Source organism: Podarcis cretensis (genome assembly GCF_951804945.1).
Source record: "Podarcis cretensis genome assembly, chromosome: 4".
Classification (NCBI taxonomy): domain Eukaryota; kingdom Metazoa; phylum Chordata; class Lepidosauria; order Squamata; family Lacertidae; genus Podarcis; species Podarcis cretensis.
This window is the reverse complement of record NC_137173.1, coordinates 44,947,816-44,967,577: the sequence shown is the minus strand read 5'-3', so window position 1 is coordinate 44,967,577 and position 19,762 is coordinate 44,947,816. Positions and strand designations below refer to the sequence as shown.

The 19,762-nt window shown below is 39.9% G+C and overlaps 1 long non-coding RNA gene across 1 annotated transcript; it reads left to right on the top strand.

Moving 5' to 3' along the window:
- Positions 1-13,528: 13,528 nt before the first annotated feature.
- Positions 13,529-15,551, top strand: LOC307215548. The gene is made up of 2 exons (XR_013838568.1): positions 13,529-13,614; positions 15,283-15,551. It is a non-coding gene; the product is annotated as an uncharacterized lncRNA (long non-coding RNA).
- Positions 15,552-19,762: the final 4,211 nt, after the last annotated feature.

Sequence of the window (19,762 nt, the reverse complement as noted above, 5' to 3'; positions counted from 1 at the left end):
AGTCCCCACCCCCTGGGAGCCAAACCCCAGCTAAGGAAAACACATGACAACATCTATGGGATTAAAATGGCCACAACTTTATTACATTTCAGGTGTAGGAAACCTTGGCTTAGGCGCTGGGCATGTATCCCTCTCAGCCCCCTGCTGGAGGTCTGAGGCTAGACAGGGTCAGTCAGGAATTTAGGCACACTGCAAAAACATATGTTTACTCAGCTGGCCCCCTTTTCCCACATAGCTGAGGGGAGTATTTTGACCCACCACTGTGCGCTTGTGGCTAGAGACTCCCCTCAAGACTGCTTTAACAGGTAAATCTGAGATCACTGCCGCAAAAGGGGTGAATCACCACATCACCCCCTCACTGAATATTGGACTAAAGGATTCTGCCCAAGGCTTAAAACTGCCACCTACTGCTGAAACCTATCCTCAGATGCCCGCCAACCATTCCACGAGTCCCTGTTTCACATCCGACAACCAATGTTCATTCCACAGTGGTGTCAGGTGTACATTTTTATTACCAAAAGTCATGAGAGGGAAACATGAATAGGCAACAATTGCCTCGAGATACATACCCATATCACCTTTCAGCTTGTTCACAGAAATGTTGTAAGTTTATTGAGCAAAGATGCTAAGGCTTAGTAAAGTACCATAATAAAGGTTTCTTATAGCAATGATCAACACAGAAGTACCAAGAAGTCCAGCATTATTATAATCATTAGTAATAGTGGTAATTATTACATTTATTATCCACCCTTAACCAGCAGGTCTGAGAGTGAGTTACAACCATTTAAAATCCACAATTAAAAACAGTTAAAAAATATTACAGTCACAAAAATACACACAAAAATAGGCTGGATCTTCCATATGATAGAGAGGCATTTTCTATGACTGGTCTGTTCATAGATGCGGGTAAAACTTACTACATGTAATCTTATTAGCTACAGGAACTTGTATTGTCAAAGAAGAAGCAAGCATTAGGACCTCTGAAATGCACCGGGGGGAAATGTGGGGCACTGAGCCATTATGCTTATTTGCCTGAAATATTAATTAATTAATTATTAATCAATTAATATTTCCTTTATAATCTGTAAATATTTGAGTTCTCAAATCTTTTCATTGTGTAAAATATTTTAGATAAGGAATTTTGAAAATTGATTATCATCAATTATTTATGTTTTTGCTATTATCTCTTAATTTATATGCACAAAACCTGGAGATGTATAATTCCTGCATGAGTATCATATTTTGTATAAAATGATCAAGGTGAAAGAGTCAGTTTTCTGTGCCTGCTTTCTTTAAGTTTCCACCACTCTGTTATTTTTCCTTATGTTTTACAATGAAAAAGCTCGCTAATAGTTTTGGGTGCTAAACCGTAAAGAACAGATGCTCCCACACATATATCTTTTCTTTTTTCTTTTTTCTTTTTACTCCGGAGACCATTTTTATCAGAGAAAAATGACCTTTGGTATTGTCAAGCAAAACTTAGAACATTCTCACTGGGATCATTTAGAGCTGGTTACCCAATAATTGGTTTCATTGCTGAGTAACCAGTGCTGTGTGCAACGGATAAGCTGTAATAAATATCGGGTTCTCTTTCTTCAACAGAAATAATCCTGCAGCCCAATCACAGCGGTTTCCTCCTCTTTTTCTGGTGTGACTGCAAGGAGGAGATTGCAAGCACCCACTTCTATAGTAACCACAAAACCAGTGTGCTGTAGTGGTTAGACGTGGGAGACAGAGTTCAAATACCCACTTGGCCACAAAGCCCACTAGGTGACATTAGGGCATTGTAGGGTGTCAGACTAACCTACATCACCGGGCTGTTGTGGGGCTTAAATCTAGAGGGGGGGGGAACCATGTATGCTAACTTGAGCTTAATGGAGGAAAGGTGGGATAGAAATGTAATAGTGATGATTATGTCCAAAGTTCTAGTTAATTTTAACTAGATGTGGGGAACATTTTTATTTAACCTTGAGGGCAACATTCTATCATCGGCAACCATTGGAGGGCCACATGACGGGTTGGTAGACCCATGGCCAAAAGGAGGCTACATTCCAGCCATACAATATCTAGGTTTCCATCATCATCATCATCTAGGTAAATAAGAGGCCTTTTCAGTCATCTATAAATAATATTTCAACTGACAGTTGCTGAGAGTTTAATGTAAAGCTTACTATAATTCACTTCAGCATGTTTTGAATTTTAATATGCAGCTTAAAACAGTTTATATAGCACGTCAAACAATGCTTGTATTTATACAACTGAATAGAATGTGTTAATTCCTCAGGAATGAAAAGAGGGGGAAATTGTATAATTATAATTTTATTTTTCAGTTAAAATGTACTTTACAGACATTACAGAAATCAGCACTACAAACATTAGATTCCCCAAAGCCAGCAAAATGTTGTTGAATACAGCAGCATTTTGCACTTTCTACATTTAGAATAAATTTAAAAAGTGAACATGCTTTATCTTCAGTCTGGATTCCTTATTGATTCTTTAAGTGGCTTTCTAACTAAACCTGGAAAACTAAATAATTATCTATTATGTTTGGGAATGAACTGAAGATCAACATTTCTAAAAGAGGAGTTAAAGTAATTAAAGTTTGTTGTAACCCAACAGCCATTTTCTGTATTAGTATTGATCCTGTATCCTACATGCCTTTTATAGAAGAGGTTGTTATCACAGAAATTGTTGAGATGAGCACCCACTTCTCACTTTCATAACAAAGAATAGCACAATTTTTCCAGATGTGATAACTATATCACCACAACATTTGTGTAGTTGTTATGAATATATCACCCTCTTCTTTTCCGTCCTCAGTGTACAGTCTAATTCCATACTTTAATTTATATTTTAAGATGAAGTGAGTATGCAATAAGCAGTGTCTTCATCAATGGCTTGACACTATTGTGGTATAAACCATTCCACAACAGAGAATGGATCAGTTTCAAAATGAATGGTGTGCCATGGGAGAATCTCAAACTAACACAGTTTTTTCCCATACTGCCCACACCATAGTCCTCATCAGATGTTCAGACAACTTGTTTAATTAACACATGAGGGAGCAACAGTAATGAGCATTACCACTCTGCTGAGCTTCCAGCTTGTGGACCATGGCTGTCTTAAAAAAGGAGAGGCTCCTTTAAAATCAGGATGCTACATTATGCAGGGCAGATGGGGCTCATCAACCTGAGAAGGTAGCCCATCTAGGAGAAGGAAAACTCTAATCCTAAGCCTTTGCTGCCTTGTGGGATATATTCAGAAGAAAAAAAGGCTAAGAAGTAAACCCTACAAAATTCCAGAGTGGAGTCCCTAAGGTGGTTGGATGATGCCTTGTATGCTTCCTTCCAGCAACTCCTACAGCCAAGTTGGCACCAAACATATTGCTCTGCTTTCCTTTGGATCACATCAGCAAGTCTGAGAGACGGGTCATGTCCAGCTCCAGGCTGATGGAGTAGTTTTACCTCAAGGGTGGCCTCTATCCCACCCCAGAGCCCACAGAGTAAGCCTCAGGGCCAGCCCAACACCCTGAAAGGTGGCTAAACATAATGCCCCTCACCTATGTCACAAGTGACCAAACCAGATGAACCTAATTAACAACAACGAAGCCATCAGCCAGCTATTCGGTATGGAGTATGTGCAAAAACTCAGTACTGAAGCAACCAACAAATCACCCTGAGAGACAGGGCGGGAGGGCAGATGCTGCTGCTGTGATAGGTGGCTGCCCAACCCATATAAAGGGCAGCCCAGCCCAACCCAGCCCAGCCCTCCATGAACCAAGTATGCATGTGACACAAGAGCATCACCTGGGTTTTCTCTCTCAGGTGACAAGCCACAAATGTGTCCCTCTGACCAGTACCAAGGTGGACCAGGCAGCAGGTTGGGCCTTAGATTTAGAGAGCATGCTAGTGAAATTTCCCCTTTTACAAAAAGTAAAAACCTGTTTGATTTCAACAATCCTGTAAAAGACAATTGCAGAAAACCATAATACACCATTCTAAAGAGGTACACCCCTTATATTGGAGAAATAATATTCTGTGTGAAGTCAAATGAATTTAAATGGACTGGCTCGTGAAAATAAGCAGATAAAAAGCTAAAATATGACTTACACATATGACATTCTCTAACTGAGGGTTTCTGTTTGGCAGTTATTAACAGATTATCTATAACATTCTAGCACTAAAACTTTTGTCTTTACTTACTTCTCATATATTATAATAATAAGAGCTGAGAGTTTCTTATGTAGATATAGCCCTGACCAATTTTTCAGTGTGACAAACTTACTTCAGATCTAATATTGCTTATATCGTTCCACATCCTATTTAATCAATCTCTGTTGTTCAAACTGGTGCAAAAACAGATTGTCTTTAATCTGCAGGTTCAACTGCACATGGCTGGTTAGAAGCTGAATGGTTACAGTAGCCTCAGATGTTTGTAGAAAGGTCTTTATTGCAGTCTCAGGAAAATCTGGACCAGAAAAACAGTGAGGGATAGTGGAATAATAAAGGGGAGAAGTGCATGAATTATGCATTGGAAAATTGACAGGAAAATATCTTGAATAATTTATCTGCTGAATAATGTTTGACCACCTACAGTGCTAGTCAAATAAGGAGGAAAATTAATGCACAAATTATTTATTTCACAACTCAGTGGAAAAGGCTCATTAGATGTCTTAGTATGCATCTACATAAATGCTATACATCTGTCTTCAGATATAGCTATGGAGTCCACATAAGACTCTGGAGGCATAAAGAGGCATCTCATACAAAATCCATTTAGATTGTTTTCTGTTCTTTTCAAGATCCTGCTATGATAGCCGCATTTTGTTCACCCTACTGCATATTGGATACAGGTGGTTGCAAGTCAGCTACAGACAACCCATTTATTTATTTAGTATGTATATTTATATCACACTCTTTCTGCAAGGGCCTTCAGGGATCCTTCCTGCCCTTCCCCCCATTTTTGCCACATCACTGCTATGTGAGATGGGTGAAGCTGACAGAAACAGACTAGTTCAAGGTCACCCAATAAGCATCTTGACTCAGCAGGCATTTGAACCTTAAGCTCCCCAGCACACTGCCCATTACACCAACACACTGCCATTACATCACCGCTACAAAAAAAGTACCAATAGTTAAAATTTAAAATTATTCTGTCCAAAAGACATTTTTAATGCTGGGGGCGGAGGGGAATAAGAAGCTAGAAAAATAAGATTAGTCACTTATAGCTCTGTGTGCAAATGTGTCATCACTATAATGGATTCTGCCTCTAGCATTCACAGCTAGTAGACACTCCCTTGGGATTTCAACAATGCAATGTAAAGCTGAGAGAAACATGGATGGCTGGGATTTTAGACATAAGATGTTACACTGTGCAGCTTCTCACCCTGCCTTGAAATAGCATGCCAAGGAGCCAGCATGGGTGGGGAAGCTAACTTCCAGATGGGAATGTGTTTGACACTAAAGCTCTCATCCCAAGCATATTTATTTGGAAACAAGTTCCACTGAAATCATTGCAACTTGAAGATTCAGTGTCAGGGAGTGGCAAGCCTCTGATGAGTTTGTGGCAGAGATAAGGGAGCCAGAGACTGACCAGGGGAAGGGGCCAGCAAATTTATGGGGTTAGGTGCCACCATGAGGCAATAGCCAGGGCGGGGAAAGAGGGGTCAGAGCAGCCAGAGGTACTTAAGTACACATGTATCAATCTGTCCAGCATGGGGTTCAAATCTGTACCAACTCACATTGGAAACCCCGGTGCTTTTTTTCTGGGGGGGACGGAGGGGTACGCATACCCCTAAACATTTTCTGAATCAAATGAAACTCACTGGGACATGCACAGACTTGGCAACTGTCCCATTTTAGGCTGGACATCCTGAATTTACATCTCAGCATCTGTTTCAATCCAGGAATGTCCCATATTTTGGTCTGGTGCTCTGGCACAAGTGCCAGACCAAAAGATGCTCACACTGGCAATTGGTGATCACTAGAACACCAGACGAAAGCAGAGAGAGTGGGCAAGTGACAAAAGCATATGGGGAGGGCAAGGGGTGAGAGAGGATGTGGTGGGTGAGGTGTGGCAGTGGTGGCAGGCCGAAATGGCCTGGGTGGGTTGCAGGCTGGCTGGCACTGGCGCCATGACAGTGGTGGCATCCCACATTTTGGTTAGAAAATGTTGGAGGGTATGCATGTATACATTATTAATATTCTATATCCCAACAATATTGGCAAAATCATATGTGTCTGTAAAATTCATAGGAATGGTGTGACTTTCTGAGTTGTGCTGCTATATTCATGTAGGCATAGGCCTTGGTGTAATCTGCAGGTTAGGCACTTTGGAATATGATAGGCTAAGCCACTCTAATTTAAAATGTCATTGTATTGAGATAAACACCAATGAGGTCAATGGATCAGCTCCTCTAAGGAAACATAATCAGGTGGTATCAGGAGGCAGGTTAACATGAACATAGAGGTGAAATAGATATACTAACATGTGGAATCAGATGCTCTTGTGGCATCAGTAGGTTGACCATTTAACTCCGTGTACCCAGGTCTCAAAAGGTTAGAAGTCTTGACCATTGTCAAAGCTCCCATTGACTTTAGTTGTCCTTATTTGTATTTGGTTGACTTATAAAATCAAGGAAAAATTAATTCTTGCAGAGGAAGAAACAAAAGGTGACATTCCTTCTTGATTAAATACTGCAGCCCTTTCAAAATTGATGCAAATGAGGAAACAGTTACAGCTGACAAAGCAATCTGCTAAAGTGGTCTGAGCATCCATTTAAAATGATATACCTGGAGAAAAATGAAGTCAGGAATTTAATGTTTATGAAGGTGATCACCAGTTTCATGAATGTTGGCAATGGAAAGTTGCCAGATGCTCTTTTATTTTTAAGGAGAGCAGCATCCTTCAAAGTTTTACATAGTCCAGATCACAGCATGAAGTCCTTGTATAATAAAAGTCCCTTTTCCTATCATGTCTGGTATGGCCTTCTTTTTAAAACCAATTCAGGCATGTCACTAAGTGTATTCCTGTGAGCAAGGGACAGCATGGAGATATGTCTGCCTTCTGCTTAAAGAACATTCACTTGATGATTAAAATATATGGGAGGAGCTATGTGCAATGCACATTGTAGAGAACTTTTGATAAATTTCAGTTCTAAAAGTGTGGCTATAAAGACTCATATCCAACTAAGCCATCTTCAGAGCAGACTCACTGAAATAAATAGACTTAAATTGCATTACTCCATGTAGATCTTTTATGAGTATCACTAGCATGAGATATCACCCATAATATTTATTTACACTTGTTTACAAGTACATTTGTGTTCTTAAGTGTTGCCTGTAGAAACATTGCATGGCTTGGATCTAGATAAGAACATAAGAAGAACCCTCCAGTTCAAACGAATAGCTCATCAAGTCCAACGTCCTTTTCTCAAGGTGGCCAACCAGTTGCTTGCAGAAAACCTGAAAGCAGGATTTCAGCCCAAGAGCGGTCTCCGCTCCTGTGATTTCTAGCAACTGCTTTTCAGAAACACTACTGACAACATTTGTCTAGCTTTATCAATTTCACCTATGCCACATCAGTTCTTTTCCAATTTTTAAAAATAAAGTATTACTGTAAAATATTACAGGTACACATAAAAATCATATCATGGCAATGAAATTGAGAAGGCTTTCCCTCCATGTTAATAATTTCACTGAAGACCTGAGAGGTTGGCTCAGTGGGCAAAAAAATGTCCATACAGTATGCTTATGGAAAAGGAGGAGGAATCATTTAAGAGATGTTATAGGGCACCTGCTACTGCTGATCGAAAAGACCATTTTGTACAAGGAGGTGACCTTAAAATGTGAAATGCAATTCCCAAATGTGTGCAACTGCATGAAAAACAATGGCGGGGAGCAGAGTAAAAAGCACTTCAGATAGAATACATCTGTTCACGAGTGACACAAAAACACTTGAAGGTTGAAATGTGATAGTAAATTCACCTTCATGAATGGCCATCCATCAATTTAGAAGTCGATTTCAAACTGTATTTGAGTTTTCCACACATGCATGCCAACAGCAGAAGAGAGGCTCAAAAGGACACATGTGAAGTCTGCCTTTAAAAAGGAACTTAAAAGCTTCACAATTCAAGAGGATAAAGTGACATTACTTCATGATTAAGAAGTCTGAGACTTTCTAGTGTAAGGTGAATAAGGCAACAACCATCCTTTGCTGCTTTGTTTTCAGTTGTATAGCATACTCAGGGGGGAATGAAGAAACAAAGTTAATGCTTTTGAAATAAAATAACAGGAGGGGAAACCATGAATTTTTTCCATCATTTTAAGAGAAGAGAAATGTGCTGCAGTTGTACTACCTAAAATATGACTGTCTCACAATGCCCTGTGGGGAGAAATTTGTGGAATTCCAGTAATTTCCTCAGATCCACTTCAAAGTGGATAGACAGAAATGGGTGAGTCTGGGGGAATTCCTTTCCTTTTGCTGGTCCAAAAGTTTTGCTTTCCCCATAGGAAAATGTCATAACTTTTGGAGGTTAGGCAGTGGATGGAATCCTAGGCTGGATCTACACTTGTGGTTTATAACGTAAAGGAAGGGCTGAATACTAGTTTTCAAAACACATTGGAATACATTACATTTTGCCTTTAGCATTCATAATGCGTTATTAAAATGTGACACCAGGAGAGGCTACAGAGAAACCAGCAGTGTTTTGGCAGAAAAATGTAACAACAAGGTAAGAAAAACTATTTAATTTCTAAGTATGACCTATGACATTTTAGAACAATATATATAATATTGTTCTAATAATATTCCATGGTCAGTGTAGATCCAGCCGTAGTCTTCAAACTTGGGTGAAGTGGTGCATCATCCAGTACTGATCCAATGGTGTATTCAGGGTGCCCCATTAAAGGGGTCTCAGTGGAAGTCTCTGTCTAGAAGCCACACATGGGGCAGATGAGCCTTAGAGCTTCCAGAAGCAGCCTTAGCAAGGCCACCTCAGTAGATTGATGTCTTGGGAAGACCATAATCCTGGCTTGACCCTACAGCGGTTTCAGGAGGCTGAAATGGATATACACTCAATGCCTGAGCCAAAGATCCACCTATACCTACAGTGGCCTTTTCCAATCCAGTTGGTTGTCTGCCTGAGTCTCTTCTGCCACAGGTTATCTAGTTGCTTCTTGGGAGGCGGGGGGTTGTTGCTCTGCAACTGAGCCAACAACTGTGTTCCTTTTTTGTAGTTAAAAAGAGTCATTCACATCTCAACCCTGTAGATGTCTACAAAGAAGTAAACCCCATAGTGTTCATTGGAACATACTCCCATGCAAGTGGGTACAGATATATACCTGGTGCTTCTTATACACTGGATTCAATCTTCATTATTCATTCATTGGATAGTATCACTACCATAACAACAGTACAAATTTTGACATTACAAATACACTTCTATTGGCATGCTCCATCATAATGAACAGCACATCTTAGAATTGGTTCATTTGAGAGAGGCACCAAATGTAACTTTTTCTTTAGATTCCATGTCAAATTCTTTATAAAGATAAGGTGAAAAAATGTTTTGCTGAAGGATAAATTAAAGATTCAAGTTTATTTAAGCTTGCTGCCATGCTGATAAAACACACCTGTAATTTGAAGGCTTATTTATTTTGTCATACATTGTTGTCTTATTGACATTTTTTAAAAAAAGAAGAAGCACAAAACACCAACTGAAAAACTTTTCCTCTTCAAATAATAACTTAGGATAATAAGTAACCGGCCTTAATTATTAAGAACCATACATATAAAGTCTTGGACAAGTATACTCTTAAAATACATTATTCAGTGTCCCATATTAGGTCTTATTTTAGTAACGGACAATGGCTCAGTGGCACAGCACATGTTTGGAATCAAAAAGGTATCAGGATCAATCCCTGACATCGCTAGGAAGGTCTGTAAAAACATCTATAAAAGAACATGAAGAGCTGCCTCCATTAAGTGTAAAAAATACTGAGCTAGATGGATCAATGGTCTGATTCGATATAAGGCAGTGTTCTGGGTTTATTTCCCAGATTAGTGAGATAGAATTCCTCTCCCAGAGTACATTCCTTTTTTAAAAATTCATAATAATAGTTCCTTTCTCACCCCCCAAATAAAGTAAATAAGTCCTACAAACAATCCAAAAGTACTATGACCAGATATAAATATACATGAAAAGGAGGAATTATGTAAATAGGAATATGTGGTCCATGGTATGTAATTCATCTTCATGCAACAACTGCACAGTGGGTCAGCCATTATTTGCTGTGGGGGGCATCTGCAAAATGGTGGCAAATGATGGCCATCTGTCATGGTTGCTTTAGCTGAGATTCCTCCATTGCAGGGGTTTGTACCTTAGAGTTGCTTCCAACTCTACAATTCTATGATTCCCACCCTCTTCCTCGAATTTATGTCCATGTCCTTTGGAAGTAATGTTAAAATATTTAGTGGAACACCAGTAAGAACAGTAAAGGTAAAGGGACCCCTGACCATTAGGTCCAGTTGTGGCCGACTCTGGGGTTGCGGCGCTCATCTCGCTTTACTGGCCGAGGGAGCCAGCGTACAGCTTCCCGGTCATGTGGCCAGCATGACAAAAGCCGCTTCTGGCGAACCAGAGCAGCACATGGAAACGCCGTTTACCTTCCCACCGGAGTGGTACCTATTTATCTACTTGCACTTTGACATGCTTTCGAACTGCCAGGTTGGCAGGAGCAGGGACCAAGCAACGGGAGCTCACTCCGTCACGAGGATTCAAATCACCAACCTTCTGATTGGCAAGTTCTAGGCTCTGTGGCTTAACCCACAGCGCCACCCATGTCCCTAGTAAAAACAGTACAAAGCCCTTTTTCACACACAAGAGAAAAATGAATAGTACTTTTGAACTATGGAGAACAAGTGACAGACAGGATCATTCCGATGTTGGGTTTATGAGAATTTATGCCAAATATTCTTAATTGGAGCATGGTGGATTGAAGGTGGAACAAGTGACCTCTTTTCACCCTGCACACCCTCCTGAGATACATTATATCAAGTGGATAGGTGAGATCAGATATTAATGAAAGGTGAAGTCAATGCCATTTTTGCATACTGGCCCACAGGAATCCTCTTATCACCAATCCAGTATCAGTGCTTGTTTTATTTGACTTAAAACACAGCATATCCCCAGGAAGAGGAATGTATTCAAACAAGAGTAGCCAACTCTCTTCCCTCCAGATGTGTTTCCACTACAAAGCTCATCAGGCCCAGCTAGTATGACCAATGAAGATGGACAGTGTGATTCAACAATATCTAGAGGGCACCCACATAGGTAAGCCGTGCATTAAAATGTTAGAGAAATTCACAGGGATCATTTCATAAGTTGTGGAAGTGTGGTGTCCCTTGCTCCTTTAATAGCAGACACCACATCTTTTTTCTTCCTTTCTTTGCATGCATCCTTCCACTGTGTCTGAAAGGTCATTCTGGCAACAGCTGCCAGATGTTGTTTGGATGAAGTGACAGAAAGTGTTATAATGCTGGATGAATCTGGCATATGTGCATCAAAAATAATAAATGTCTACCTGCAAAAACAATGTCAGCTTATGCAAAATGACATGCCTTTGCCTGAGATGCAAGCCAAAAGGTTAGGGCCAATATCACACTGAAATATTTTATCATACTAGAACGGATAAGGATATAACCAACATTTTTAAGCCTACAAGAAGATATTTTTTTGTCTACTGTTTAATCTCACTCCTTGGATAGATGACAATTTTCATAGCTTCCAGCCGAAGGAAGCTAAAGCATTAAAAGTGGGAAAGTTAAGAATATATGGGGAGCACATCTGTTATAGGCTGCCACACTCTTCCCAGTCACTTTCCCATTCAGTTTCCATCATGGAGAAGGCAAAAACTAAACTGTATTATGGTTCATTTTTACCATAAAAATAAAGAAATCCACTGCTTGATAATTTTCAAAACTTGGCCTTACAGCCCCAAATTTGTTCTGGTAAGAAAAATATTATGAGTAGAACTCTTGTTAAACACATGTTTAACAAACTTTTTGTTCCTGCTGTTTTTTCAAGGGCAAAAATAAAATGAAACTTGAAATAGGGTAGAAGCAACAGTTATCTATAAAAATGCATTGCATATGAAACATGTAAATAAAGCTAAGGCCCATAGTTAGACTCATTGGTGGTGTCTTGTATCTTCATATAGCGTGTGCAGGCAACTGAAAAACTTCACTGAAAAGCGAGGAAGGAGAACGCAAAACCATTTTATATTTTACTTCTCCACTAGAAAGAAATAGAAAACCCCTTGTCAGCCTTGCTAGGATACTCCATTTCACCAAACCTTTATTAGGCATTACAAATATAGGCAATCATAAAACATCCATATATAAAAATTAGAAATATATACAAATAAACAGCTATGTAAAATTATGTAATCATGAGGCTTTTCATTGGAGTTTCTTCCCACAAAATACTCAAATTTCAATGACTGAGGATAGCTCAGTCAGTAGAGCATGAGACTCCACACACACACACACACACACTTTTATTAGTTTTTTTAACATATCATTTCTAACAATTATATAACATAACTTCTTATTTTATATAATATTTTAGACTTCTGTCAACCCCTCGGATGATTTTCCTTTCTTTATCACTTATTATTCATTTCTTAATTTCTCTATTACTCTTAATTATCATTAATTAATAGTTCTCCTCATAGTCTTTCTTGCAATATTTCAAATATTCATCCTTACAAAACTTCTTGCAGTCCTACTAGTGTATTCTGTTCATTACAATTACTTTTCAAATAGTTTGTATATTTACTCCAGTCTTCTAAGAATCTCTGGTCCCGCAGGTTTCAAATCCTTCCTGTTAATTTATCCAGTTCTGCATAGTCCATCAATTTCATCCGCCATTCTTCTTTCGTCGGTAAGTGACTCTTAATCTCAGGGTCATGGGTTTGAGCCCCACATTGGGGTGATATTCTGGCATGTCAGGAGGTTGGACTAGATGATCCTTGTGGTCCCTTCCAAATCTACAATCCTACAGTTCCATGATTCTATGCCACTGTCCTACAATGAGCTGTTATTGCCAATAGTATCTTATAGCGAACATTCAAAACATCAAAATACAGATATATTAAATACAGAGCATATCAGTAAATTCAAAAATGACAGAAATCAACAATGTAACAAATGCAGAATAAATTCAACCTTACCCTCAAAAATTTTAGGAAACTAGGATTACATACATAAACACAAGGCAAAACAAGAGTTGACTAACAATAAATTTTCTGGCTTTGGTCTTTCCTGCACTCCCAAGAGCCTGGCTTAGATACAGAGTCCTCTCACTAGATTAGATGACATATAGCTGGTCCTCATATCCATCCTCCAGAGGAGCCTGGCAGCAGCAAAAGGTAAATGTTAGGCAGAACAATGATGATGAGTCACTTCCCAAGCCTCCTGGAAGCATCAGCTTCTGGTGCAAGTCTTATTGCAATTCAACCACTGATCTAGACTAACTCCCATGAAGCAACGGTGTCTCCTGATATAATCCCCAGCAACATCAAACATTCCACCAAACCAATCAATATGAGTCAGGTGAGCAGATCTGGATCTCCATTGGCAATGCATGTGGAATGTTGCTTATGACTGTGAAACTCTCTTGCTGGTTGAGGACAACACTATATGTTATTTAATTATGGAAAGAGGTTTTTGTTGTTGCTGTTGTTGGCCTTTTTTCTCTTTCTTTGGACATTCTGTTTTTGTTGCATCCCGCCTGAGTTGTGCATCAGCATATAATGATGCCCTATATCGTCGCCTGATCTGAGTCCAAATCCAAGGACAAGGAAAGCATTCTATATGCTATAGCTTCCTTGTATTCAGTCCTAATTGCCTGTGGCTTTCATACCGTTGGTTTAACTTTAAACTATTGGTTTTGGCCTATAAAATACTAAATAGGCAATTATTCATGAAATTACCTCTCACTTCCTGCACCATTGCCTCAGATATACACACAATAACCATAATATGTTATTAGAAAAAAGGAGCAGAGTATTGTCCTTAATTCTCTTATTAATTTGGTATGCACTTTAGATATCCATGTAACTTATCCTAGGTGGCTTCCACATGTTAAAACCTTTTACCATGGCTCATTGGCATGGAGATCACTGGCATATGTAATGCATTTCCACTTAAAATAGGGATGGGGGACCTGTCACCCTCCTGATGTTTGAATGCAATTCCCATCAGCCCCAACCAGTGTGGCCAATGGTCCTGGGATGAGGGGAGTTTTAGTCTGGCAACATGTGGAAGAAGTTCAACAAAGCTGGTGTTTTGTTGTTGTTGTTGTTGTTTTGTCTCATAGGGGTGCCTGCAGGCTGCTGTCAGTCAATATAAACCACCCTGGCCTAGTTCAGCCATAAGTCTGATGAAGCTTCCTAGAGGTTGTGCATTTTTCTCATGCCATTAAAATGTATTGACCACAATAACATTGCTATATTTTTGTCCAGAGAGTCTCTTTATTACTTCTACATATATATATTGCACACAGAGAGTGAAAACAGAACTGGTATTTTGGAATATCAACAGTTGCAAATGATAGCCATAAGGGCTGACTTACAAAAGAATCATGATTTCAGTCATGCGGGTGGGAATAACTCTAAGGGTCATTAGTGGGTAGCACTGAATAAAGACAATAAATAATATTGATTCCAGGGCTTAGTGAGTTGTCCTGAACCTGAATATGTTGTCAGACTTCAATGTCTTCTTCAAGCACAGAAAGGAATAGATGTACACAATATTCACCCCCTGTGATTTGATTAGCAATCAGGAGTGAGCTGAAAATTTCTCAGAACTTAAGTTTCATTAATAGGGCATATGACAAGACAGAGATGTTAACACATTTGCTGTTCCCTTCTGCAAGTTCCCACAGCTTAGAGATAGAGTCAATGTTTCATAAGCAGAAGGTCCCAAGCTCAATCTTTCTCAACTCCAGGTTTTTGTGGGTTTCTTTTATAAATGATCAGCTAAGAGTAAAGACCTCTTCCTGAGAAGCTGATGAGCCATTCCCAGCCAGGGTTTAGATGGAGAAATAGTCATAGAAGGTATTGGGCATCTTTCAGTCTTAAGAAAGAACCGAGTACTGTTTGCTGCCACTGTCACATTCCCCTTGCAAAGTGGTGCATGAAGCAGAGTCTGGAGGATGAGACACCCTTAGTAAGAAATGTCTTTTTCATCACATCTGACTGATTTCTGTCATTCCTATAGCAGATTATCATCTTTCCCAAACTGGAACTGTCATGTGCTTCTCATGGCTCTGAAGATAACTCCTCTGCCGTGTGAAGCAATAGGCGGCTGCTTTTTATCCCATCCATTGTTAGCTGTTTGAATTTGAGACGGCTAGTATTCATTCTCTACTGCTGTTGAAGCCATATCTTACAAGATCTTTAGAGAGGATACATAATACTTTGTATATTTACCAAAACAATGTTATCTGCTGACACAATAAAATAGCCATGTTATTAAACTCCGAAAAAGCCTCGACGTATCTATTTTTCATAACCATTTTAATACACAATGCATTCATTTCTGCATCTCATATACTTAATATCCACAGCAATCTTCAAGGGAGCATTGTGCCCTGGATCTTATTGAAACAGACTCTTCACAACAGTGTCACTGAAGTACAAATAAAAAATAAAAAAAATGATAGGAGTAATCTCATTATTTTATGCAACCTCAAACACTAGGCAGGCAGAATGGTGAGACTCCCCTGCCATATTTTCCTTTACCAGCCAAGGTGTCCCAGGTGCCTTTTTGCTGCCTCGGATAATCTAGCAGAACTAGGATCCCCTGCCTTACCAGGGAACCCAGTGAAGCCTCTGCCTACTGACCCAGGAGCTGTTACTTGTCATGATTGTTAGCTGTAGAAATAATATTACCAGGACAGGGCAAATTAGAATCCTCCTCCTCTTCACCCACTTTCCCCTTTGTGAATTAAAAAAATGGAGCTGTTGTTTTTTATGTGGCCATCCACACAAGAGATAGATTTTCCTTGTTGTTTGGGTTCCCAAGATTCTGGACATGCTACTATGTGTTCAGTAACTTTAGCTGACCCAGATCCCAGTTGGCTTTCTTTCTTTCTTTCTTTCTTTCTTTCTTTCTTTCTTTCTTTCCTTCCTTCCTTCCTTCCTTCCTTCCTTCCTTCCTTCCTTCTGTCTTTCTGTCTGTCTGTCTGTCTGTCTTTCACATATCTAGTTCTTGTAGAATCAACACTAAAAGGCAAAATGTGCAGACAATATTCTTTCTAGTCATTTTGTGAAAAACAAGCTTGCTTCTGCCATCTGTTCTTCTGGGCAGTGAGGGAAGTCACAGGTAAAAATGTAATGCAAAGAAAGCAGTGATATCCATAAAGACAGGCAAAATACTACAATCACAATGCAATTATCTGGAGATGGAGTCCCATGTTTTGAAGCTATCATTTTCCCTTTCTGGACAAAAGTAAAAGCTGCCCACAGAAAACAGTAGAGATTCCCTGGATTTAGTGTAGCTAAGCAACACTGCCCCCCCCCACCACACACACACACACATCAGCAAAGGTTAGCAGAAAAGCAAGTATTTAATATACTGCTAACATGCACTATATATAAAATGTATTTTAACACACACACACCTGCGCTGCCAGTGCAAACCCAGCCCATTATCTTCATTTGTCTGGAGGGCACTGTTAAGGCTGAGAGTGGCTTATGACAAAACTGCAATACTGTTAATATTGAAGGTTAGAATTGAGCTTTGAATGCTTAGGATTTCCAGCTGATGTCCCCCCCCCCTACAGAGCCTTCTCCACAATGCAGCAAAGGCCAATCTACTGAGATTGCTTCCTTGAGTTATATCAAGACACCTTGCACATTGCAATATTATATTAAGACAACAACAACAACAAAAAGTCAATTAACAACAACAAAATGCACCCAAGCCACATATTCCCACATAAGAGTAATGTATGCATTACTGTATGCACCAAACAATTAGTATAACATGAAAAAGAAACCATCCTAGTTGTGGGGACTGGAATATGGCAATCCATAACTCAGTATGTAGATCTATTGCTAACAGAAGTCAAACGGTATGGAGAAGTTGCCCAGCCTTTTAGACCCCTCCTCACCTGTGCCATTACCAAATGTGGTCTGAAGTGCTTAAAGTGCAACTCAATTGTGCCCCTGTGTATTTCTTCCAAAGAAGGGGAGAATAAACCATGTAATCTCAAAGCGGACTCTGGTACCCCAGGAATTTCAACATCTGCATCAGAGGTCACATTTAGTCAAGGGTGTCTCATGAGAAGGCAGAACGATAGAATCGTAGACTTGAAGACATGGAAGGGAGCGCAAAGGTCACCAGCATGACTTTTATATGTGACAATGTATACAGGTTTTCCTTTTTGCTACACAAGTGTGTGTTTTATCAGGGAAACCAATTGTGTGCAGTATAGTGCTTGAATTGAACTGATAGTGTTTGCTAAAGGTGATTTTGGTTACCACTTCATGCTTTAGATGAATTTAAACTCAAACAATTTAAAAGGTAGCAAGAAAAGCAAGAAAAACATGACACACGTCCTATGCAAAGTGGTAACATCTGACACACTGACTTATATTTTTAGTACAAGGTGAGCAACATAAGTGTGACTGACATGCAACTGTGCCAATTAACAAGATATGATAAGTGGAATAAATGTGTGACAAACAGGAGTGTTCTACATCTTCTTCCCCCTGGTTACCTCACCTGGGGTCATGACCCACCAAAGTTCAAAGAGTATATATCAGTTTCAAGAAGCAGTTGTACCTGAGAGCCAGATGTGCAGTGTAGAAGCAGCAGCAAGGTTAAAATTTATGAGAATTTTCTCTCATATGAGAGAGAGAGGGGAGGGAGGGAGGTTTTTAAAAAACCCTCTTATCTAGGACTCAGCAATCCCAGTCTACCAGCTAAGGATTAAGGTAATAACCTGAAATATCTTGGGGGGGAATTCTTTTGCACATAATACAAGTGTATGGAAAGGGCATGTATCTATTCATATACCTCTTGCATGTATAATTACCCTAAAGAAATCTTTTTTTTAATTTTAATCTGATGATCCTGATTCTTTGCTGGTAATATTTTTAGATAAATTTAAAAGAAAATGAAATGATATTACAGAGACTGTAGAAATAAATGAGAGTTAGAAGATAAAGATTGCTGTCTAACTACTATATTCAGTACTAAAGATGTGGAAGAGGTAAGTGCTAAAATTGATCACTGAAAGTAGCATCACCAAGTGATCTACAGATCCTGGAAAGGCAGTAGCTTTGCCTAACTTCACTGGCCTATTAGTAAAGCTGTGCTCATTGCTGTGTTATTGGCGAACTGTAAAAAGATTGGCCATGTCCATTTGAAAGGGCTGGACATGTTATATCAAGACAATATATCTACCTGGATGGTCTTAGTGGATGACGGAGGCCAGTTTTGAGTGTACAGTGGGAAGAGGATAATGAATACATTCAACTGGATATGGCTGAATACTGAGTTTCATAGTAGTGACCAGGCAATCAGCGGTGGATCTTCCATTCAGGTTACTTTGCACATGTTGTCAATAGAACATAAAGTTACACTGTGCTAGTTCCTTATTTTGTTCTGAGAACAAATGAAGATACTGCTTATAATGTTTAAAAGTCTTGGATGGCTAGGCCCCACTTATCTGAGAGACAGCTAGCCTCCTTGTCCTGTCAAGAATTCAAATATGTCTTCTTCATGATATTCTTTGCACACCAGCAGGGCCAGCCCAAGACATCGGGCTTCCTCCATAAACAAACAATGAGAGGATCCATAAACAGAAGCCAAGTGGACTTGTAGTTGAATTTTGCATCAAGACTGTCTATGGGACTTGTAGTCCAAATCCATAAACAGAAGCCAAGTGGACTTGTAGTTGAATTTTGCATCAAGACTGTCTATGGGACAGTGCTCTCCACTGCACCTGAGGAAGGCAAAATACTCTAGGAGCTGCAGGAAATGTTATGAATGTCGCTTTCTCTGAGGAAAAACTCAGTTACTATTGGCAGCTAGAGAAAGGTGGCATGGGTTTACACAGTCTTCTTCACAACTGGAATGCAGTGAGTTTCCCCTCTGAAAGTGACAACTCTTTTCTTTGGTCCATAATGATGTTAGAGCTTAACCCCTGTGGAGTGACTAACTAGGATCTAGAATGTTAACATCCTTTCTTAACCTCCATCTCCAAGGGTAATCTATTTCTTCCACTTGAATTCAGGCAGCCTCTGAAGGCATGAATGGGGATAATGGATCGTATGTGTCAGAGCTGCCTCCAGGTCCCAGGTCACAGAGGACCAACGCTAGGCTGTAGTTATGTACAAAAGTCTTTATTGAAGTTCAGTTTCCATTTTAAAGCCGCAGCGCGCAGCTCTACGTCTCGACCTTAGACCGGCGAAGTCCCGTCTGAGTCTCCTCCCCTTCCACACCAGTTTAAGACTCTCACCTTGCTCCACCTCTTCCTAAGTTCCTTTCTCCTCTGGGCCCTCCTGCCCGCCAGGGTTTCATCCTTCCTGGACTCCTCTGACGCTGACCCTGATGATTCTTCCCCCTCCTTCCGGCGGGCTTTAGGACCTGGTTCCCTATCCGGGCTACCTTCTGTGCCGCTCGCCTGTACATTTGAACTTGGCACGCGCGCCCAGCCTGCAACTTTCCTCTTGACCGTTCCCTCGCT